This window comes from Theropithecus gelada, chromosome 3, assembly GCF_003255815.1.
Source record: "Theropithecus gelada isolate Dixy chromosome 3, Tgel_1.0, whole genome shotgun sequence".
NCBI lineage: Eukaryota > Metazoa > Chordata > Mammalia > Primates > Cercopithecidae > Theropithecus > Theropithecus gelada.
Window position 1 is genome coordinate 87891432 of NC_037670.1, and position 24009 is coordinate 87915440.

Below are 24009 nucleotides of genomic sequence, written 5' to 3' on the forward strand. Positions count from 1 at the left end.
CTCATCGGGAGGATTTTGCCCTCCAGAGGACTTCTGGCAAAAGTCTGGAGATTTTTTGTTGTTACAACTGGGGAGGACAGGGTGTTCCTTGAATCTAGTAGGTGGAGGCCAGAAATGCTGCTAAATGCACAAGACAGCACTCCTCCCCACCCCTTACCTCCAGCAGGAAAGAATTATCTTTACCTAAAATGTTAATAGTGCTGAGGTTGAGAACTCTGTATGCAGGAACTGTTTGCAAATGGATGATCAAACTCTTCCTGTAGTCCAGCAGGTACTTAATTATCTCCATTTTACAGACAAGGAAAGGTGATCACAGAATGAGGTGGTCATCATAAGACAGGAACTGAGGTATTCTAGAGGTCCTCAGTTTCCTTTACTATCAAAACATGCAAACTCAGGTAGCACCCGCTTACCTATTACCGATTTCAGAAGCTAAGACCACTGTGCCAAATGTGAAAAATTCCCACTGTGGTGGGCGTGTCTCCAAAGAGAAAAAGTATTTGTTCAACAGTTCAAAGAAGAGGGTCTCTAGGAACTCTTAATATGGAACCACTGATCTTTATTAGACATTCAAATCGTTATTTTAAAATAAGACTCTGAGAAGAAAGCTAATTTTAGAACATTAACAAGCTTTTTCAAGAATAATTAGCTCCGCGTGGGTTTCAACTTTTTTTTTTTTCCTTTAGATTTTAGGAGCTGGAGAGCCTGGAAGCTTATTTAGGAGTAGAAGAGGAAATGAAACTATGAAAAGCCACAGTACAATTCCTCCTTTACTTGGGGACAAGGCACAATGTGAATAATTCTCTCATCCTGTCCAATTAACGCCTCAAGTATACACACACACACACACACACACACACACACACAAAGAGAGAGAATGTACACTCTATTATGATTTGATTTGGAAGACATTAATGAAAAAGCCCAGAACGGGATGCTAGTGTAAACAACAAAGCCCTATGCAAATAACTTCCTTTCAGATTGAAGGTTGGTCTCCTACAGAAAAACCAATGCTAAAGAAACAGGCGGAGAGGCTGAAGGTGGAGAGCAAAAGAAAAAGAAATAGCTTGAACGAGGAAGGGGACTGGCAGGAGGAGGGCAGAGCAAGCCTCTCTCAGAGAGGAATTATAGAAAAATGGAAGGAGGTTTGGGAAAACCCAGTCTAAGCTGCTCCGGCGGCGGGGCTGGGCGTGGGCAAGGTGCCTCCTTGGACTGTCCGCGCGCCTGGCAGACACGTCCTTCCACTACCCATCGAGCCACCTGGCGCTGGTCGGGCTTTGCGAGGTTGTTTAGGAACCGCGGAGTCACTCGATTTGAAATCTTCTCCAGTAAGCTTTTCCGTGTGCCGACGCAGGCGGCATGACAGTCGGTTTGCTCGGCAGCATCTCTGGCGCCTCCCGCCCTCGCCCGCCGCCTGCCAGATCCGAAACAGACAGTCCCAGACATTTCGCGAGGGGGATGGTTCCAGAAAGCGGAGATCTGAACGTGGTGAATGAAATGTGAACAGAATAGCTCCGGAAACAGTCTCAGAAACCTTGAATTGGGGTCAGTTTGGAGACTGGAAATGCGACGAGCGCCTCAGGTGGTGGTTGGCAGGGGGATTTAACACTGTGGAGCCCTTTGTGCCAGGCGCCGAGCCCAGCGAGCCACGCGCGGTGCCCAGCTGGGTGAGGTCGGTCAGTTGGGTCTTCAGGGAGGCTAAATACCTTGTCTTTGCTATTCCCTTCGCCTGGAACGCTCTTTGCGAGACTGGGTGTGGCAGCTCCTTTCCCATGCTCAGGAATCTGGGTAAAAGCCACCCTCGCCTAGAGGCCCCTCAGGGTGAGCGCGCCATCACGCACTAAACCACTTTCGAAAGCTAGGCTTGGCTCTCCTCTCAGTACTAACAGTTCGTCAGCCTTTTATTTTGTGCATGGATATGTATATTCTCTTATTGTCTGCCTTTCCACAAAAATGCAAGACCCGTGAGTACAGGAGCCTGGTACGCCTTTCTCACAGTTGCAAGCTCGCAACTGCTCCTGGCACATAATAGGTGCTCAGTAAATGCTCATGCCCTTCCCACCCGCCACCTGCGGCACTCGACACATTTGCAGTCTGCAAACTGACCCCAAATAATCAGCTGCTTGCATTCATGCTAGGATCAAAGAAGGCCATTGGGCTAGTGAGAAGTCAAGTCGGGTGGACTTTCCCGTCTTTCAGGGAGATTTAATAGTAACGACGGTGCTCTCCCGACCCCCTACCCCATTGCACATAAACTGCAGAGAACAAAATCACTCCGGCACGTATCTGCACGGCTGCCTCTGGAGGTAGGGTCACGGTCTCCGAGCCCCGGGTCTCACAATGATACTGTCCTTTGTCATCTCGTGCCTAGAGTGCTGCCTCCCCAAGTATTTCCTCCGTTTTCGACTCCTCTGCATTAGTCTGACTTCCTCGGGAGGTAGAGTTCTCCTAGCCTGTGCGAACGCAAGGGTCCCCTGGAGCCTTCTTCGTAAACCTGCCCCTCCCACTCTGCCTTCACTTCTTCCTCCTTCCCTGGCCAGGAAGAGCCACTCGAGGAACATTTACCGAACGCCTACAGCTAGCAGGCACCGAGCTGGACCGCCGGGAGCCCCACTCCTTGCCACGCCGCAGAACTCGCCTACCTCCGCCCCCCCAACCCGTCCGAAATCCGGGATCCCTAGTGCCCCGGCTGCGTCATGGAATCCGCGGGCTTCTTCCGAGGGCATCGCCCCACCTCCTTCCCCAAAGGCGACTTATGATTGGTGGTAACGTGCGTCACTCTGCCGCCTTCCCGCCCCCGGGCCTCGCAGGCCCCTCCCCTGCGCTCCCGCCCCTGCGCCGCTCCTCTGGCTAATCGCCGGGCGGCGCGCGCGGAGAAGTTCTGGGCAAAGTACTCAGAACTGGCCGCGTGCTGGTGGCGCCCGCCGGCCGGCCCGGGAGAAGGGACCAGAGCGCGACGCGGCCGGTGCGCAGCGCGGCTCCGGCCCCGTCTGTCCGCGAGTGGCCATCCCCGCCCCCGACTCCTGCGGCCGGTGCGAGAGCTGTCAGCTGCACGTTGCGGGGAGACCGGAGAAGCCGGGTTGCCTTCTCCCGGGTCTGTGCGCTAACCCCCGAGCCCTGCACCGGGGAACTAGGGAGTGTCTCCGGCTGCACAGCGCTCAGGTGAGTGGCGGGGCGCCTGCCTAAATGGGGCCGAGGTGTAGGGGGGCCAGGCGGCGGCGCGGGCTCGGAAGGGCTGCGGTTTGGGGGGCGCCGCGGGTCTCTGCAGAACCGGGGTCTGCCCGTGTCGGCCGGGGAGGATCCGGCCCTGGGGCAGACCGAAGCCTGGGAGCTCGCCCTCGGTGCCGGCTGACGCTCCCGGGGAGGGAGGACCCGGGTCTCACCCACCCTAGGGCTCCGTCCCTGGAGGGACGACTCAGAGGATTGACCGCCAGGAGGAACCGAGCGCAGGGGCTGGAGCGCAGGTGCGGGAGGACGCGGCGTGCGGAGCCGTCCTGGGCAGCGGGGAGGCTCTGCGCCGGGGCTGGAGGCTCAGGAAGCCTGGTTAATTGGGCGGAGCGCGACGCTTTACCACATCCGCGGGATGGGGCGCGCCGGTGAGACTGAGACAACGCTCTCGGGGCAGGCGCTCCGCTCGCCCGCCTTCCCAACCGCGGCTTGCCCAGATCCCCCGTGCCGGGCTGGAGGCCCAGGGCACGTTCCTTTCCTTTCTAAATTTACGTATTCATCAGCTTTCTGGCCCCTTCTGGAAATTTTTTTCTTTTGACTTTCCAATTACTACTGGTCAGATCACCTTTAGGCTCACCCTAACTCTTATCTCAGTGTCTTTCACATTGGTCCTTTCCCGGAGGCCCTGCAGCAGAATCTTAGTTCAGGGTCTTAGGGACTTAATGTACTCTTTCTGAACATTGTCTGCAGTTGGGTTTTCCTATCTCTGTCTCTGTTTATTCCATGGTCAGGTAAATTCTTTAAGTACTGTCATCATAAGCCAGATACTCCCAGGCAGCCCCTTAGCACTGCCCAGCTTCCCGGGGAGCGTTCCTAGCCTCTGGAGTCGCTGATGGGCACTGTCGTAGGTCGTCCAGATACTTCTTAAGCCGGGGCGCGCCGCCCCTCCTTCGGCAACGCAACTTGCTTGCTGCCTCCTGCACACTTGTGCTTGTCCTTCTCCATCTCACAAGCCACCAGTCTCCTCAGACGGGACACTTGGAGCTGAAGGGACTGTGAAGTTGTCAGTTTCCATGTGTCTGCGTACTGCGCAGAGGTGCTTGAGACCCTTCGGGGTTGCTCTGACCCTCAGAGTTTGAGTATTGGGATGAGGGCATTTAGAAACGTTTTAAACTACAGCTGCAAAAGAGATACTTCCACAGATAGGTGAAAGCGAAGGCCTGGTTTCTCATCATCTACACTGTACCCCGCAAGTATCATACAAGGTGAGGTTCTCCTGGCTAAAGGAGATCAGTCAGGCAGGCCTGGGCTTGTATGCATCCAAGCTAAATGACCCTCCCGTGTAGCCAAGCCACGTCACCTGTTTGCTGTTGCTCATAGAACTTAAATTTCTCCCTGAAATTGTCTCCTTGGATTATTGTGTTATCTGTCTTCCCTCATTAGGGTGTAAGTACCAGGAACGCAGAGATCTTGTCTGTCTTGTTCATCACTTGATCCCCTGTGTCAAGAACACACAGTAGGTTTGCAATAAACATTTATAGAATGAATAAATGAAACCTTCTCTGTAAATATGAGGAATGAGGATTTCATAGCTGATTTTGATTTTCATCTTTATCCTTAATTACTATTGGGAAAATTAACAAATAGCAATACTAGGAACTTTTGTAGATTACCTCACTAAATTTACAGAAGTCTGTTAGCTAGGTATATTTAACCAGATGGGAAATTGAGGGTCCAGCAGGTTAACCAGTGTTGCCAAGGTTATCCTGGCAGAACTAGGATTCCAGCTCATTTTGTCTCTATTGTGCTGGACCTCTTCCAATAAACTAAAATGTGGTTTCCACCATTACAGCTAATAGACATTTAGCTTTATTTGTATCAAAAGCTATGGCTTAGCCAAAAGATTTACTGTTTTCTTATTGAGATATATTTTCAGTAATCGCTAATGGTTACATCATAAGCCACATATTCCCAGGCTGCTGCCATAAGCTGTAGTTTTCTTTCTTTCTCTCTTTCTTTTTTTTAAGACGGAGTCTTGCTCTGTCGCCCTGGCTGGAGTACAGTGGCATGATCTCGACTCACTGCAAGCTCCGCCTCCCGGGTTCACGCCGTTCTCTTGCCTTAGCCTCGTGAGTAGCTGGGACTACAGGCGCCCGCCACCACGCCCAGCTAGTTTTTTGTATTTTTAATAGAGACAGGGTTTCACTGTGTTAGCCAGAATGGTCTCCATCTCCTGACCTCGTGATCCGCCCGCCTTGGCCTCCCAAAGTGCTGGGATTACAGGTGTGAGCTACCGTGTCCTGCCGGTAAGCTGTAATTTTCACCATCTTGCTGGGCAGTATTGTGAGGTTATCTCCATTTTTCAGGTGAAGAATTGGAAACCGAGGTTTAGGAACTTGCCTAAGGTCACCAATAAATTGCTGAGCTAGATTTTTTAATAGTCTGACTTCAATTCTTGCCCCATTATTTAATTAGATGTTAACTCATGATAGAGTCCAATGATACAAATATTAAAACCATCTGAGATTGGGCTGTAAACTTTCTGGTGCCAATATCAAGTGTCTAGTTGTACTGTTTTCAGAATCCTTGAGACTCTTACTGCCATTGATTTTTGTGGTTGCGTTTATGGTTTGTGGGCTTGGTAGATCGGGGACTTTTAATCCAGAAGGAAAGGAAATCCTCCTTTCATCTAAATCGAAAGAGATATCTGATTGGTTTTACTCACTGTGGTAAGTGAACTCTGAAGTAATGCTTTATACCTCTTAAAGAAAGTGCTGGGAAACCAGCTAGTTCCTCTGTTGTCTAATGCAGATTGGAGAGTTAGAAACTGCTACTAATTCCAAAAGCTTCTGCAGTAGGCTTTCAGTAAACCAACTACATTTCAACTCTCCACTCTTGCACTGACACTGAGGGTGAAAAGTTGGGGAGGAGTGGCATGGGTACCACCTAAAGGGCTCATGGCAAAATGGGATGGGGAAGGAATTAGTGATTCCTTCTTTCTTCTACTTTATTCCAGTTTGGGTGCTGGTGTAACATTTCCCCCGCATAAGGGTCTAGATAATGCAGTTTTATTTATAATGTACTTCTCAGCAGTACTGTATTTTCCTATTTGTTAATTCTATTTCAAGAGTACTCCAGGAAGGGTTGGAGAACCCTGCAACCTAGAATGCCTGAGGAAGAGATTGAGGTGTAGGATACTAGGGAAGATGGAAACTGTTAGGTGGAAAAAGTCTTCCATGCATAATTGAGAGTTGTTTATGGTTCTCTGCACATTCCTTTCCTGTCTAAATTTACATATTTATCAGCTCTCTGGCCCCTTCTGGAAATTTTTTTGTTTTTTGTTTTTTGTTTTTCCAGTTACTACGGTTCAGATCACCTTCAGGCTCACCCTAACTGTTGTCTCAGTGTCTCTCACACTGGTCCTTTCCTGGAGGCCTTGCAGCATCTTAGTTCAGGATCTTAGGGACTTGTGCATTCTGTCCTAACATTGTCTACAGGTGGGTTTTCCTACCTCTGTTTTCCTGTCTCTGTTTTCTTTTTTTTTTTTTTTTTTTTGAGACGGAGTCTTGCTCTGTCGCCCAGGCTACAGTGCAGTGGCTGGATCTCAGCTCACTGCAAGCTCCGCCTCCCGGGTTTACGCCATTCTCCTGCCTCAGCCTCCCGAGTAGCTGGGACTACAGGCGCCCGCCACCTCGCCCGGCTAATTTTTTGTATTTTTTTAGTAGAGACGGGGTTTCATCCTGTCTCTGTTTTCATGGTCAGGTAAATTCTTTAAGTACTGTAATTATGTTGTTAAAAATTAGTGGGTGGCTTATATAGTGAATAACATTAATAACAGTAGTAACAGCTGCTGAACTTTTATGTGCTGGGTGCTGTCATATGTTCCTGTACGTGCATTATTGCATTTATTCCTCAGGGCAGCATCAAAGCAGGCATTGTTATTATACCTCCAGTCTCCAGATGAGGCTAGGAAAAGTTAAGTTCACAACTGCTTTGCAACTAACATATGGTGGATCTCAGACTCAATCCCCAAGTTATTTTCTCTACTTACTTGCACGTAGATTCCTTAGTCTGAAGTCACGATCCAGCAGACTGGGCTCAGCTTTGGCCTCATCCCATCATTCCCCAACCCTGTGAACTGGTAGTCTGAGTTTTATTAATCAACAAAGGATTTTGCCTTTGTCCATGCACTCCTGTTGCCTAGAAAGCTCTCTGGTCTCTCCGTGTGAAAACCTAAGTCTTTCAAAGCTGGACTCATAGACTACTTTTGTCAGCATAATCTCTCTAAACCCAATTTCCCAGAGCATTTGTTTTTTTAAAATATGAGAAACTTCCCAGTTCAGTTTCTGATCACAAAGTATGTTGCTGGTGTCCTTCCTTCCTTCCTTCAGCACTTCTTACCTTTTGTCTTCCCCTATTCCTCTCACCCTGTTGCCTCCTGTGCTAGTAATTTATTCAAACTTACTGCCTCCTTTACTAGATTTTAAATGCCTTGAAGGCAGGGCGAATGTGTGTTCCTTAGGTTTCTGTTCCTCATGTCACTAAACATGGTGTCCTATCTATAGTAACTGTTCAATTGAAAAAAATATTAATTATATTTGCTTGCATTTTGTTAGAATATTCTGTGAAAAGGTAATTGGAATGTGACATTTTGTTTTCTAGTTTTCTAATTTGTTTTGATCCACAGTATTTTATGCCATCATCATTTTATGATGAAGCAATAGAATATGCCATCATCATTTTATGATGAAGTAATAGAATTTCTAGTTAAATCCATGAAAAGCACCTGTTCTGGTTGCTCTCATCTTTGGACCAAGGAGATATTGCAAGGAGATCTCAAATTCACACATATAATAATCATTGTCTGTAGAATAAATATTTTGCCTATGTTATGTACTATTTTTTCATAGCTATGGTAATGCTGTTAATAAAAATATACTAAAATTGTTACAGAATTCAAATGGAATTTTTGTGACTATTTTATGGATCAATGAATATTTCACATTTTAAAGCAGATTTGCAAGGCCCTCTCTGAATCAGCTCCTGCTTCCCTGTCTAGACTCATAGCTCACCACTCACTATTGAGACACAATTCACATATTATACAGTTCATCCGTTTAAAGGTACAACATTTAATGGATTTTAGTATATTCAGAGTTGTGCAACCATCACCATCATTTTAAAACATTTATCACCCGCTAAAAAACATTTGCACCCATTACCAGTCATTCCCCATACTGCCCGTCCATTCCCCAAGTCCCCACCCACTAATCTACTTTATGCCTGTATGGATTTGCCTATTCCGGACATTTCATATAAGGGGAGTCATATAGTATGTGGCCTTTTGTTTCTGGCTCCTTTCACCTAGTATGTTGTTTTCAAGGTTAATTTCTGTTGTAGTGTGTATCAGTACTTCATTCCTTTTGATTGCCTAGTAATACCCCATTATATGTATATACCATGGTTTTATTTATCTATTTGCTAGCTGATGGGACTGGCATTTCTAAAAAAAAGTTTGATTCTAATGCGACCCTAATGTGTAGTCCAGAAGTTCCTTCGAGCCCTGTTCGCTATTTTGTCGTGGAGCTAGAACAGAACCTGGCACAAGATAGATGCGTAATAAACATTCAAATGACTGCAGCATTTTACTAAAAGTGTAACTCCTATTATGTTGCAGTCAGCAAAACGTCTCGTCGTTAAAAAGAGGTCCCCATAGTTGATTTTTTAGATACTGATTTGAACAAACCAACTGTTAAAAAGAGTCAAGGAACTTTGAACATGGCTGCAATGCTACAGTTTTTAGGATTTGCTTTGAAATAATCTGGGGGTGAGGAGGGGAGTACGGAGGAAGCAAGGCTGTCCGTAAGCTGATGATCGTTGAGGCTAGGTGATGAATTCTCTATCTGTGGTGTCTGCTGAGCAGCCATTGGTCGCATGTGGCTATTCAGCCTTTAAAATGTAGCTAGTCCTTACTGAGAAGTGCTGTAAGTATAACACACACGCTGAATTTCAAAGACTTAGTATGAAAAATAAAGTAAAAATACCTCAATTTTTAAACATCACATGTTGAAATAATATTTTGAATATATTGTAATAATGTGTAATTAAAACTAACTTGTTTTCTTTTACTCTTGGTCTACTTAAGAAATTAAAATTACATCTATGGCTCCTATTACATTTCAGCTGGGCAGTACAGTGCTATACTTTTGTATATATTTGAAATTTTTCATAATAAAAAGTTTAGAAATATCAAAGGCATCTTTTAAAAGTCTAGAGTATAATATTTTTATAAAGAATTCCTCTGGTATGAAAGGATTGGAAAATATTGATTTTTTTCAAAGATGCTTCTTTGCAGAAGCTTATAGCAGGCAGGCTATAGCCTTCCAATATCATTCCTGGACTTATTTAAGCTATGTGAACATTTAAAAATTCTTTTATAATAATAAATGGAATAGCAGTGTGACGAATTGCTTCTTTGGTTATTAATCTAAATGATTTTGTTGTGAAGTTGATGAAATATTTCCTTCATCTTGGAAAAATACAGAAGACTCAGTGGTAATTTCCTTGTTCTTAGTCACATTGTTTGTGCCCCTGAAATTGAATTTTCTCTGGACTTGGTTTATAACCGCCTCTCCCTAAGTCTGTTGTTTGAGAGCTAGAATATGGTTGTTTCTAGATGCTCCAAGGCCCCTTGAGTAAGAGTGGAATATGATTCTTAGGGAACAATAATAATCATGTGTGGGTTTAAAGCCAAGAAGCGAATTTCTTTCATACAAATTTCTTTAGATGAAAATTATGTTGCTGTCTATATGTCTGTGTTTACTTACGAAAAAAATATCTGCGGTAATCAACCCAGTTCTCTGAGCAAGTGTGGGCTGGATGAACAATCTTAGCGGAATCCTCATCTGTGATTTCTCAGATTGCGTGAGAGTAGATCTGAGTTAAAAAATAGCTTAAATGTAAAGCAGAACAGAATCAAATTGCAATGAGCAATCCAGTGCGGGATTGGCAGAGGATCCCTGAACAGTTACTATAAATAAAGTTTGCTATTTTGTTTACCCTCTACAGTTAAAATACTAAAATCTTTATTTTTAGTATTCTGTGGGTCATATACTTTCCTTAATGTAACATTTCTCCAAACATGTATTAAAATGTAGTATTTGTAAAGATTTCCACCTCCACTTTTAAAGGTTTTCTGTCTTGATATCAAATATCGTAATGGTTGCAAGAACTTTAAAATTATAGTTTACATCTTATAAAATATTTTTCCCTCCCCAAGTAACTTGTGGTGGACAGTCATCTGAAATGTTTAGAAGCTAAAGCTAATATATATATTTTAATCTACAGATATGTATACATATGTGTGTAGATATTTATGTATGTATATATTTTTTAATCTCAGCAACTCCTATTAAATTTGAAGCAGATGCCTCCCTAGAATTAATGCATTCACTAAGATTTTTGCTCATACATTTCACAAATATTAAGCACATGCCATGTGCCAGACACCAGGCTAGGTGCAGGGGATGTGGTGATGAATTGAACAGATGTGGAAACCTCCCTTCAAGGAGCTTACAGACTAGAAGGGGATGTAAACATTAAAGAGTTGCAGAGAGTTCATTAATTACAGTGGGGAGATGTGGCTCAAAGGGAGTGAGTCTGGCTTTTAATTGGGACCCTGGAGAGAAAAGTTTCATTGTTTTTGTAAGTTGTGATTCAGGCTGCTGAAGGAGGAGAAAAGAGAATGTGGCTGGGGAATCCTCAAAGGAGGATGAGAGGAGCAGAGTCCTGCCCTTTTGTGTCTGTCTGCCGTTGCTAGAGGCCATGTAGAACTGAGTGGGAGGAGGCCTTAACTCCTCTTTTGAGGTTTTGAATTTCTCTCTCTGGTGCGACACACCGGTTTGTTTATTTGCTAATGGGAGTGGAATCCAAAGTTGAGTTTTTTTTTTTTTTTTTTTTTGTGAGACGGAGTCTCCTCTGTCGCCCAGGCTGGAGTGCAGTGGCCGGATCTCAGCTCACTGCAAGCTCCGCCTCCCGGGTTCACGCCATTCTCCTGCCTCAGCCTCCTGAGTAGCTGGGACTACAGGCGCCCGCCACCTCGCCCGGCTAGTTTTTTGTATTTTCTTAGTGGAGACGGGGTTTCACCGTGTTAGCCAGGATGGTCTCGATCTCCCGACCTCGTGATCCGCCCGTCTCGGCCTCCCAAAGTGCTGGGATTACAGGCTTGAGCCACTGTACCCGGCCCCAAAGTTGAGTTTTTAACACCTTTGTAGCAGAAACAGAATGATACCCAACAACCTGCCCTCCAGCATAGCTCTGCATGTAGCTTAAAATAACTTGCTGGCTGGATTCTAGTGTAGCTCAGTTGTCTGGCATCTGAGGCAAACTGGGTTAGCAGTATGTGAAGCCTAAAAGAATACAGGGAAGCCCACTTGGGTTTTTCTCAGGTGTAGGGCTGCTTCGTGCAAATTCCTGGTGTATACAGAATTAACTGAGGTTTCCTTCAGAGCTTGCTGGAGTTATTAGGGAAGGGGAAACCATCCTTCCTTTGAAGGTGGAGGTAATTATGAATAACAGTGATAACAGTGGCAGCCAGTAGCTGTTGGGCGCTCCCCATGTGCCAGGCTGAGTGCTTTACTTACACTACCTCCTTAGATCTTACAACTTAGGAGGTGGTTACTATCATTCCAATTTACCAGTGTTAAAACAGAGGCTGGGGAGCAGTCACCTGCTCTTTTCGTTTTTCCAACATCCCTTTACCCTTCCTGATTTCCATTTGATAAATCACTTCTTGCCTCTGGATATAGTCTGCTGGGACCAGAAGGAGGGGCCCCATTCCCCTCAGCTGTGGCCCTGTGAGCCAGGTCAGTCACATGCCTCTCTCTGGACTCTGGGTGTGGGAGGGTCATGGAGAGTCTGCTGCGAGATGTGTCATGGCCAGACCATCTGTGCATACAGCTTTGTTGTGGTGTAGCTTTCCATCCCACAGAGCTGTGCCCGGGCTTGCCTCTCCAGCCTCCTCTTAGTTCCTTGAACTGTTTTTTTTTCTAATACATGTTCTTTGGCTTCATTTACCAAATTGTTTTCTGTTGCTTCCACCCAAAGAACCCTGGCTATCCAGTCTTAAAGAGGGTGAAGTAGTTTTCCTATGGTCACACAGAGAGCAAGCAGCAGAACTGGGGTGCAGTTAGGTCATTCAGCCTCTACTGCCACGCCCTTGACCAGAGACCCCCTCTGTGTGCTGAACAGCATTGGACTGGCAGTCCGAGGAACAGAGGATGGATGTAGTTCCTGTGATACCTGCCTCTGGGGCCTTGGGCCACTGCCTCTTTGAGCTGGACAGGGTAGATGGGATGAAATCTATACATATCTAAGTGACACCCAGTTTGAGAGGATTTTCCTGTCCATGAGACTTTTGGACACATTTTGTCCCGGTTTTCTAAAGGCTTTTACTTTGAGGTTTGAGGAATGGTGTGAGGCAGTGGTTTTCAAAGTATAACTGCAGGCGATGTATCAGTGTCACCTGGGAACTTGTTAGCAGAACTTAGGTGGGGTCCAAACCCATAGAATTGGAAACTCTGGGGGTGGAGTCCAGAAAACTGGTTTTAGCCCTTCAGGTGATTATGATGCACACTAATGTTTTAAGCCCCAGACATTTTCGTTTTATTGAAAACAATTTGTTATGTACAAGGTGCTACCTAGAAGCAGGGAGCAGGCAAATGTTAATTAACCAACAGCCCCTGACCTCAAAGAATATTCACTTCAGTTTGGGGTATATACGTTTATAGCACTCCTCCTTCTCCCTACAATTGTGTTTTTTATATTTATATATCTGTCTGTATCTCTATATATCGATCCATCTTTTCTCTACTTATATAAATAAGATACTAAAGTGCCATAGGAGCTCAGGAGGAGTTAGGGAGATGCTTTTGCAGAGAAGTGAGTGTTTGAGACACGTCTTGAAGGGCACATAGAATTGAGATAAAGAAAGGGATGAAGGGGCCGAGTGCGATGGCTCATGCCTGTAATCCCAGTACTTTGAGAGGCTGAGGCAGGCAGATCACCTGAGGTCAGGAGTTTGACACCAGCTTGCCAACATGGTGCAACCCGGTCTCCACAAAAAATACAAAAATTAGCTGGGCATGATGGTGGGCACCTGTAATCTCAGCTACTCGGGAGGCTGAGGCAGGAGAATCACTTGAACCTGGGAGGTGGAGGTTGCAGTCAGCCGAGATGGTGCCGCTGCACTCCCTGGACGACAAGAGTAAGACTCCATCTCAAAAAAAAAAAGGATGAAGGGAAAGGTAGGAAGGATGTTCTAGGCAGAGGTGGTAGGTAGGATGAGCCAAGGCATAACATTTTGAGAGTTGATGGACTATCCAGTTTGATGAAGAGAAGGACTGTGTAATGGTGAAAAGTAAGAGCATACAGGAATGGAGAGGTAGATTAGGGCCCAACTGGTGTAAGTCCTAAATCCCATAGTAAGTCCAAAGACTATTCTGTAAACAGCGAACAAGGAAGTGACATGGTAAGAGCTATCTTAGTGGAAAGTGTTCTGGTGGTGACAGAGAAAGGCAGAGGCTGGGAGTACAGGCACAAAGTGATGAGACCTGAACTGGGATGGTCACAGTGAGAGGAGGAAAAGACAGATAATATCAAAATACTGGAAAGTTATAATGATAGCCCCTAGAAACTAGGGGTTGGGAGTAGGGTTGAGGGAGAAAGCAAAGATGATTCCACAAGGGATAATAAGTGGTGTTGGTACAATTAGGCAAAAAATAAAATAAATTCCACATGGATCAAAACTTTAAAACAATTAGAAGTACAAAAAAATACAATACACTTTTAATAATAAGATGAAAAATCCTTTCTAGATAGGACACAAAATCCAGAAGCTATAAAATAAAAGATTGATTTATTTGATTACATATCATTTTTGCGGGGTCAATTTTCAAAAACGATGTCAAAAGGCAATCAACACATTTAGGAAAATAATTGCAATTCATATCACAAAGACCTACTTTTATCAGTATATAAAGAACTCTAACAAATCTGTACGAGAAAGGCCAGTTACTGTAAAGGCAAAGAGTTTGAACACATAGTTCACGAAATGGCATGCAGATGATTCTTAAACATATGAAAACTTTAACCTCACTCATAAAAAGAGAAAATGCAAATGAAAACTTCATTGAAATGCTATTTTTCACCTATCGGGTTGGCAAACATCACAAAATGTGATAATAGTGTTGGCAAAGGTTTGAAGAAACAGGTATTCTGTATACATCGTGGATGGAAATGTAAGTCGGTCCAAACTAGCGAGCCATTGGCAGTATCTGTCAAAATTGCAAATGCATGCACTCTTTGACTCAGCAATAACAGTCCTAAGAACTTTATCCTACAGATATGCAAAATTCACAAAATGATATATATGTAAAATCGTTTCTTGCAGTATTTGAATAAATATCAGATTGCAAGTAACTTAATTTTCATCAATAAGTACTGATTAAAAAATAATGGAGCTGTTAAAAATGAGGCAGCTCTACATTTTCTGATACGGAATGATATGTGAGATTTATTGTGAAGTTAAGAAAGTAAAGTATAGAATATCCATATATATATTTTATATGTGTATATACATATACACATGGACATATATTCATACATATATGCACACATAGCTAAAACTGGTGGGCTGAGGCTGGTGCTGTGGCTCACACCTGTAATCCTAGCACTTTGGGAGGCCCAGGTGGGCAAATCAGCTGAGGTCAGGAGTTCAAGACCAGCCTGGCCAACATGGTGAAACGCTGTCTCTACTAAAGATACAGAAATTAGCTGGGTGTGTTGGTATGTGCCTGTAATCCCAGTTACCCTGGAAGTGGAGGCAGGAGAATCACTGGAACCCGGGAGGCAGTGGCTGCAGTGAGCCAAGATCATGCAACTGCACTCCAGTCTGGGTGACAGAGGGAGACTCCGACTCAAAAAAAGCAAAAAACCTGGTGTGCTGAAGCCAGTATACACTGGCATGTGGGAACCAACTGTACATGACTTCCCAAGCCCTTGGCTGATTACTTCATGTTGGTAATTTGAAGCCAGCCACAGTGGGGTATTTACACCATGGAAATCAGGAAACGCAAGACATGAGAACATTTTTGTTTTTGTTTTTCCAGAGAGCTGGTTGATCAATGTTTAATTGTACTCACTGTATAGATATAAATATAAAATATCTTTTGAAGGTTATAAAAGAGGTTGCTGTAACATCAGACTCTCCTAGGAAGGAGTAACGGAAGGCAGGATAGGTATGAAGTTGAACTTATACCTTTTGAATATTGTTCCATGTAAATGTGTTACTTACTTGGAAGTAAATGTATAAAGCAAACCAAAAAGTAACTGCAGAGTGTCAGGCCTATGTGACTGTGTTATTTCTGGTGCCATTGACTACTGCTGGGGCAAATAGGAAGATGAGTAGATCTTAGAGAAAGATAATGCTTTTGGTTTTGAATATGCTGAGCTTTAAGTGTATGGGTGGTATCAGTACAGACATGTCCAGCAATAGCTCAGGAGAGAGGGCAGAGCTGTTGATCAGTTCTAGGAGTCAGCAGTTTAGTTAAAATTGTGACACTTAAGGCGGCCCTTACCTGTAGAACCTTTGAGGCAGGTCCCAGGAGAGAAAGGGAGAAGCATGTGGTACCTTGGGGAAGGTAAACCAAGAGATAGGTAAGGAAAGGGTAACTAGTCACAAAGATTGGAGGACCATAAAATAATAATGGTAGTTTCTTAAATGAAGTATTTGCTGGAAGTGAGACACTATTCTCTGTACTTTTTGAAAGAACATCATCTGATTTAATTCTCACAATCATTCTCTGGGGTGGGTACTTTTTCCATGATAACCGTTGAGTTGGGGAGGGTAATTTCAAAGAATAAACCAGGAGACATCTCATGGGAAGAGTGTTAATAGAGCAGGACCTTGAAGTGTGATACAATTTCAAAAGGTAGAGAAATGGGAGAGAAGGACATTTCAGGTAGAGGGGAGTGATGAGCAAAGGTGGAAACAGGGTTATCCCTTGCAGCTGTAGGGTAAGAATTCATGGGCACCCAAGGGTGGTACATGGCTACGTCATCCTCGGGTCATTGGCGAGCCACAGAATGTTTTGAGCAAGGTAGTATGTGTTAATCTGTTCAACTGGTAGTCAAATACAAATGTTAAGTGTTGTATGATTGGAAGATTTCTGTGTGTACATTATGGGAAGGAGGGATGATAGGAAACAGGAAAAATTACCATAAAAATTTGAGATAATGTAGATGGCCTGTGAATACAGATTTAGACTGTCTGCGAACAGGCATTGTGATAGTTCCTGCAAATTCAGTCTCTCAAGCTGAATTTGCCTGTGTGGCAGTGTATTGCTTGTCTTATGTATTAGTCACTTAGGGGATGTTTTTCATATATTTTCCAGAAGACTGTGAATGGGGAATAAGCAAAGGGGCGGTAAATAAAGAAATGATTATTTGTTGACATACATTTGTATGTATGTGATTTATATATGAGTTTTGCCTGGGAAGTAATGGTCAGCCTCATGAGGCACACACAAGCCCAACCTCTTTAGAGAGGCACTGTGTTTGTACTAGCAGTTCTTTTACCTTATAAACATACATATACACAAACATAGTGTAAAATTCCACCCTAATTAGGTTTTCAGCTTAGTCTTTCTCTGGGCCAATGTCTTCTTTAAGTTTGTTTTGTATGTGTGTCATTAAGGAATGATACAAATAATAGGGTGTCAAAAAGGAAAGTCTTTGGCCTAAACATCGCTCAGAAAAAGGATTGCCTGGCCTTCTTCATGCACACCTGCCAATGCATCATACTTCTGACTTGTAATTCCTGTTTTTCTAGTCTTTCATCCTGTGGGGCAAAATAGCATTCCAGCTTGTTTGTTACTTTCAGTTCTGCATCGTTTGTTCCTTGATTAAGGGCCTGGAAGCCCTGTTTGTTTGTGGCATCCAGAGGTCTTATTTTCCTGCGTGTGTCTAGTTAGGTGTAGATAGATCTTTATATTAGATGACTGTCTTTTCCGACCCACAGATAAGATGCCTTTGTCTGACGGATGCTAGGGGCCAGAAGGGCAGGATGTGGGAGTTTGGTTTCTTTTGTAAAATGTGCAGTGTGTGGTCTCCACAGGTGCTGGATTTCTCTTCGTGGTTAAGAACTTCCCAGTCTGGGGAAAATACGCATGTTGTAGGAAGTCAGATCTGTGGGTCTTGCTGTAGCTAGTTAACTCAGGCTGAGGTTATAGCAAGTCATGGACCTCCCACATCCTTTTGAACAGTACTGTTTCTCCTTCTCTTTCTCAGAGGACTTGTGTGAGACTTAGCCAGGTGTCAATGGATGTGAAGGGGGTTTGGAGGAAACAAGGGCAAGGCAACATTCTGGCTGGGCAGGGAGCCAGCTGGAGGGGTGGGGCCACATGAATGGGACACACCCTTGAGGGCAATGGTTCTGAACCTCAGCAGTGTCAGAGTGTCCTGGAGGGATTGTAAAACACTGAGTTGAGTCTGTCGCAGTGGCTCCTGCCTATAATCCCAATACTTTGGGAGGCTGAGGTGGGAGGATCGCTTGAGGTTAGGAGTTCAAAACCAGCCTGGTCAGAATAATGATACTCAGTCTCTACAAAAACAAACAAACAAATTAATTAATTAATAAAACAAATTGCTGGTCCCCACCCCCAACAGTTTCTGATTTAGTGGGTTTCTGATTTAGTGGGACCTGAGATTCTGCAATTCTAATAAGTTATTAGGAGATACTGACTCTGGTTCACGGACCCCTTAGCAAATCCAAGCATTGGTTCAGTAGGCAAAAGACCAAGTCTTAACCAGCCTGGAGTCCATTCTGATTCCGAGAAGAATGAGAGAATTCTGGTTATTAGATTGTCATAACCCCCTTATTTTATATAACACTTCCACAATTGTAAATCACTTTAATATATGTTGCTTCTCACAGCAAAATAACCTTTTGAGGTAGGCAGGGCAGGTATTAACCTTGTGGGATGACTAAGGAAAATCAGATTGAAGACAGATGACTGACTTACCCTGGGGGCAAAAATAGCTTAGCTCATACTTGTATCTAGATTTTCTTACTGTAGATTTATTGCTCCTTCTACATTGTCTTTTTTCCTTGGAAAATACTACATTTTATTCAAATGATTTTTAGACAAAACAAAATTAGGGAGATGTAGAATCCTTTCCCTCATGCATTCACAGTAAATATTTTTTGAAGACATAATACAGAGCACATACTTATTGTTGAATAAGTGAATGAATGGTTTCCATAACTCACTAACTGTACTTCTGAACTCATGCACTTTAGTGGCCCAGTAGTATCAATTACAAGTAATAAGAAAAGCACAATAAATTAATTAATACAACATGCGTATTAAAAATACTTCCCAAAACATTGCCTTTAAAGCTAGTAAAAAGCTTAGAGATCATCTGCTCAGGTATTGCTCAATGTTTGTCCAACTTTACTTGTTTTAATCACAGCCCCCAACACAAAACAACTTTTAAGTTTAGAATAGTTTTAGAGGTAGAGAAAAGATGGGAAGATAGTACAAAGAATTCCCATATGCCCCCAGTGGTTTTCCCATTGTCAGCATCTTACCTTAGTATGATACTTTTGTCACAATCAATAGACCAGTACTGTTGCAGTATTAATAACTAAAGTCTATACTTTATTCAGATTTCCTTAGCTTTTCCTTTGTGTCCTTTGCCGTTCCAGGACTCCATGTGGGGTTCTACGTTATCTTAGTTGCCATGTCTCCTTAGACTCCTCTTGGCTGTAATAGTTTCTCAGGCTTTCCTTGTGTTTAATGACCTCGAGAGCTTTGAGGAGTATGGTAAAGTATTCTGTAGAGTATGTCTCCATTGGGATTGGTCTGATGATTTTCTTGTATTGGACTGGGGTTATGGGTTTGGGGGAAGAAGATTACAGAGGTAAAATGCAATTCTCATCACATCATATCAAGAGTATATGTTTTCAGAATGATTTATAGTTTTGGTCATGTTGACCTTGCTCATCTGGCTGAGGTAGTGTCTGTCAGGCTTCTCCACCATATGGTTATTTTTTTCTCCCCCTTTCCATACTATACTCTTTGGAAGTAAGTTGTTATGCATAGCTCATACCTAAGGAGTGGGGAGTTACGCTGCACTTTCTTGAGGGCAGTGTAGCTACATAAATTATTTGGCATTCTTCTGTGAGTTGGATTTGTTTCTTCTCCATTAGTTTATTCAATCAGTTTTTTTAATCAGTGTGGATCCATTGATCTTTATTCTATACTTTGGATTATAATTTAGTAGTACTTTATTTTGTTGCTCAAGGTCATCCAGCTTTAGCTATTAGGAGTACTTTCGGTTGGCTCCTGTATCACTTTGACATAAGTCCATCATTGTGGATTTTTTTTAGCATGTCCTTACTTTTTGGCACTACAAGGTACTCAGGCTAATCTTGTATAGTCCTTGTCCCTCCTCTGCAATCATTTTTTTGTATGGGTAGTGTTGGTCTTGATCCACTAAATTGATTTCATCACCCACTACATGGTTTATTACCCACAGTGAAAAACACTGATCTGTTTCCACTCCTCACATGTTAAAGATAAGAAAATAGACACCTCAGAAGGTGAAATGGTTTATCTAAGGTTACGCCTCTTTGGTAGCAAATCCCAGGCTAGGACAAGGTCCTCTGAACTTGTAGTCCTGCCCCTTTTTTACCACTCCGTGCTGGCAGATTCCACCACTCAGAGTCTGATTCAGTGTACTCCCATCTCACCCAGGTCATTTTGCATAGGCAGTCAGATGTGCACTCAGCTGAATGTGCTGCTGTCTGCCCTGGGCAGATATCAGCAAAAAAGGGGAAAGTGGGCTGGCCGGATTCTTGGTGGAGGTTGCCATGGTGAGTCTGTGCTGCCTGGTTGGAATGGAGTTTTGTCATGGTGAAACAATTACAGACGCCCAGAGTGGCACTGCTGACATCAGCATTTTGCAGTTGTGGTTTGACCACATGACTGGCCTCTGTGTTCTGGGGAAGTTGGCAGAAAAGAGGCTTTTAGAATCCAACACCCGCTTCTTTGGGTTCTCTTCCTTTCCATGGGGGAGGATGAATTCAAGAAAGAAGTGAATTCAAGCAGCAAACCCCTCAGATTTCACTTTATCCTGTGAACTCCTGACATCCACAAAAATAGAACTAAGCAGACAGGTTTTTGGTGTTCTAAAAGCCCAAACAATCTGGTATTAGGATCGGGTGTGAAACATCAGTTATGCCAAGAAGCTTATTTTCTTTTGTGAACGGAAATAATTCAGTCATCAAAAAGTTCTGAAGATGCAGGGAATAATAAGGGACAACCTTAGTTGATATTCATTTCTCAGAGTGTTACATTTCAAAAATATTTAAAAACTTTTTATTATAATTGAGGGTGGGCTCTCTGACTGAAGAATTATTCCTATTAAGGGTTTTAAAAGAATTCAGCAATGGTGCTGTGTTAGGGCATTTGTCTGCAAGTGACAGAAACTCATCCAGCATAAGGACAATGTAAAAGAAAATTTATTGGCTTATGTTGCTGAAACGTCCAAGAGTAGTGCTAACTTCAGGCACAGCTGGACCTAGGGGCTCAAGTCATGCTATTAGAGCCCTGTTTCTTGCCATGTCTTAGCCTGTTTTCACGTGACTTCATTCTCAAGCAGGCTTTCTCTGTGTGTCTCTTAGCAGCTACAGGCTTGTTTCCTATATGCCCAGCAACTCTTAATTCTACAGATGCTTCTTGGCTCTGGTTGTTTCCACCTGGGTCATGTGTCTGATCCTGAACCAGCTACTGGGGCCAGAGTTGTAAGGGCTGTTACTGGCCAGGCATGGGCCAAGCGTTTTGTTTTGTTTTGTTTTGTTTTGTTTTCTCTTCTTTTCTTTTTCTTTTCTTTTTTCTTTCTTTTCTTTCTTGTCTTATCTTTCTTGTCTTTCTGTCTGTCTTTATTTCTGACAGAGTTTCACTCTTGTCGCCCAGGCTGGAGTATAATGGCATGATCTCGGCTCACTGCAACCTCCGCCTCCCAGGTTCAAGTGGTTCTCCTGCCTCAGCCTCCCAAGTAGCTGGGATTACAGGCATGCCCTACCACACCTGGCTAATTTTTTATAGTTAATAGAGATGGTGTTTCACCATGTTGGCCAGGCTGTTCTCAAACTCCTGACCTCAAGTATTCCACCCGCCTCAGCCTCCCAAAGTGCTGGGATTACAGGTGTGAACCACCGAATGTCTCTTTATTAAACAATAGAAAGGTTGATGTGCTGGTACCAAAATGGGGAGTTGGCTGGGCAGACAAAAATAATGTATGTCTGTCCTTTATGATGTTGTGAATAGTGAGGATAAATGCTTGATGAATGAGTAAATGGCCAGCTTGATGCTATCCATACATTTGTTTATTTAGTCCTTTACCAAGTTATACTCATTTATTGTATGGACCTTTGAGCCCTTTTAGAGAGATCTCCTTGTTTAATGCACTATGCTGACTACCAGTCCTTAGTGGGCCCTGTCTTAGTGTGTTCAGACCGCTATAATAAAATGCCAGAAATGGGGAAGTTTATAAACAATAGAAATTTGTTTCATTCAGTTCTAGAGGCTGGGAAGTCCAGTATCAAGGCACCAGCAGATTTGGTGTCTGGAGAGGGCCTGCATTCTCATAGATGGCACCTTCTAGTTGTGTCCTCTAAATGGTGGATGGGGCAAGGCAGCTCTCTGGGAGCTTTTTTGTGGGAACGCTACTGCCATACAGGAGGACTCCATTCTTAAATCACCTCTCAAAGGCCACACCTCTGAATACCATCACCTTGGGGGTGAGAATCTTAACGTATGATTTTTGTGGCAGACATAAACATTCAGACCATAGCAGGACCTCAGCAAATGCTGCTTCTTGTTAATTTCAAGTAGACTTGGCTAGATCATGGTGAGCCTCTCTTCCCTGAACCTAGTCAGATACTGTTCTAATACTAACCAGGCCAGTATTAGACAGTTTATGATTGGTTTTGGCTGAATGGATAGCCAAAAGACCATCTTTATTAAAGACATAGATGTCCTTAATAAATCTGCTTTACTGTTGGGGGAAAGAAGGTATCTTCCTTTTTCCCTTCGTGCCATTCTTAGCTCAGATTATTAGTGGTTAATTCGAATCCTTCCTTTTGTAAGGGGGAGAAGAATTTAAAAAAAAAATAATTACATGAACAAAGAATTGTTCCAGGTTTAAAAAAATTATTTCGAAGTTTAATTATTCAGATCCCTTGCTGGTTTTCCTTGTTGCTACCTGCCTTCTGAGAATTTCACTGCTTATTAGTACCACTTTCCGAAGGTTGGCAAGGTAAGATTGAGGGCTGTAATTAAAACCTTGATAGTATCCTGTCTTTTTTCTTATTTCTTTTTGGAGGGACTGTGTACTTGGTGATACTTCTGTGCAAAACCAGTTTTGTACATTGACCGAGATGAACTGTGATGGATTATCTGTGAAATTCAGTTAATTATCTTTTTGCGTTTCCTTTTACAATAGGAAGTTTAAAGTTGGCTGTGAAGTCACCCCTGGTGACTGGTGGTCACCTAGACTTCACATCTTTTTCCTTTTCTTTCCTTTTGAGTTTTGTTGGGATCAAATTAAAAATGAATTAATGCCAGGTTCAGAAGAGTGTAAGTGTTTGGGACTGTTCATACATCTCGGAGTGCCTCTTCTATATTTTACAGCCCAACAGAAAAGATTTTCAAAAATCTGCCTCCATTAGCACAGATAATTGAGTTTACTATATTTTGATTTTGCGTTGTCCAGCTTCTGCATTTATTTCTGCTCTACTTGACTAGCTTAGCACCATCAATTTATTTTCCTGTTTTTAATCTCCAAAGTATTTGTATGTGGGTTGTGGTCAAGATTCATAAAAAACATTTTGATTAGGTTTCTCATTCATTTATATACCACACAAGCGGGGCATGCCTTTGTATTATGAGAATATTTTTAGAAGACTATGAGGCGGAAGGATCTGTGCTTCATTTCCCTTAGTTTTCCTCTATTCAGACACCTGCAGTTGCCATTAATTACTCCTCTTGTGGTACTCTCACACTCTCTTTGTCTGTTGTGCAGTGTTTTAAAATAGTATTGGGAGGGAAGCTGGGTGCTGAGGCATATATCTGCATTGGATAAGTAATCGTTTTTTGTCTTAGTAGTTCAACAGAAGGTTCATTTAAGAGTAATAGCTATTTTGGTACTATTTAAGGAAATTCTTTTCTTTTATTTTTCTCTGCAATCTTTGCCTGCTCTCAGTAGCTGATCTCCGTTGGTCACCTCACTTTATTCCTAATCAAAAAATTGGAATACCATTTGTGACTCATGCATTGTTTCGGAAATAGAAAAAAATTTTTTGTCCAAGTTCTCTTTTCAGTGACAGGCTCTTTGGTCAAACCAGTGCAAGTCAGTTGGGTTTTACAAGTGGCTGATAAGCATGTCAGCATTTAGAAAAACATTTATTCATGAAAGGTATTTTAAAAGGAATATATTTTCTTTTGAAAGTTTCACCTATTGATTTATTTTAGGAACATTTTTATTAAAGTATAATATGCCTGCAGAAAAGTATACAAAGCATCAACATATAATCTAATGAGTTTTCAGAAGATAAATAACCTGTGTAAGCAGCATCGAGAACAAGAAACAAATTATTACCAGCTCTTCCGGAGTCCCTTTAATATAGCCCCTAGTCCCTATCCCTACCCGCAATGGGTAATTTCCATCCTGATTTGTAACACCGTAAGATTGGCTTTGCTTGTTTTTGTAACTTAC

At 43.1% G+C, this 24009-nt stretch overlaps 1 protein-coding gene across 1 annotated transcript in view; it reads left to right on the top strand.

Moving 5' to 3' along the window:
- The first annotated feature begins 2840 nt into the window (after positions 1–2840).
- The window catches only part of OSBPL3 (oxysterol binding protein like 3), a 184537-nt gene continuing 163368 nt past the window's right edge, over positions 2841–24009 (top strand). The window contains exon 1 of the mRNA XM_025379596.1: positions 2841–3162. The gene's annotated coding sequence lies outside the window, so the exon portion shown is untranslated. The remainder of the gene's footprint in view (positions 3163–24009) is intronic.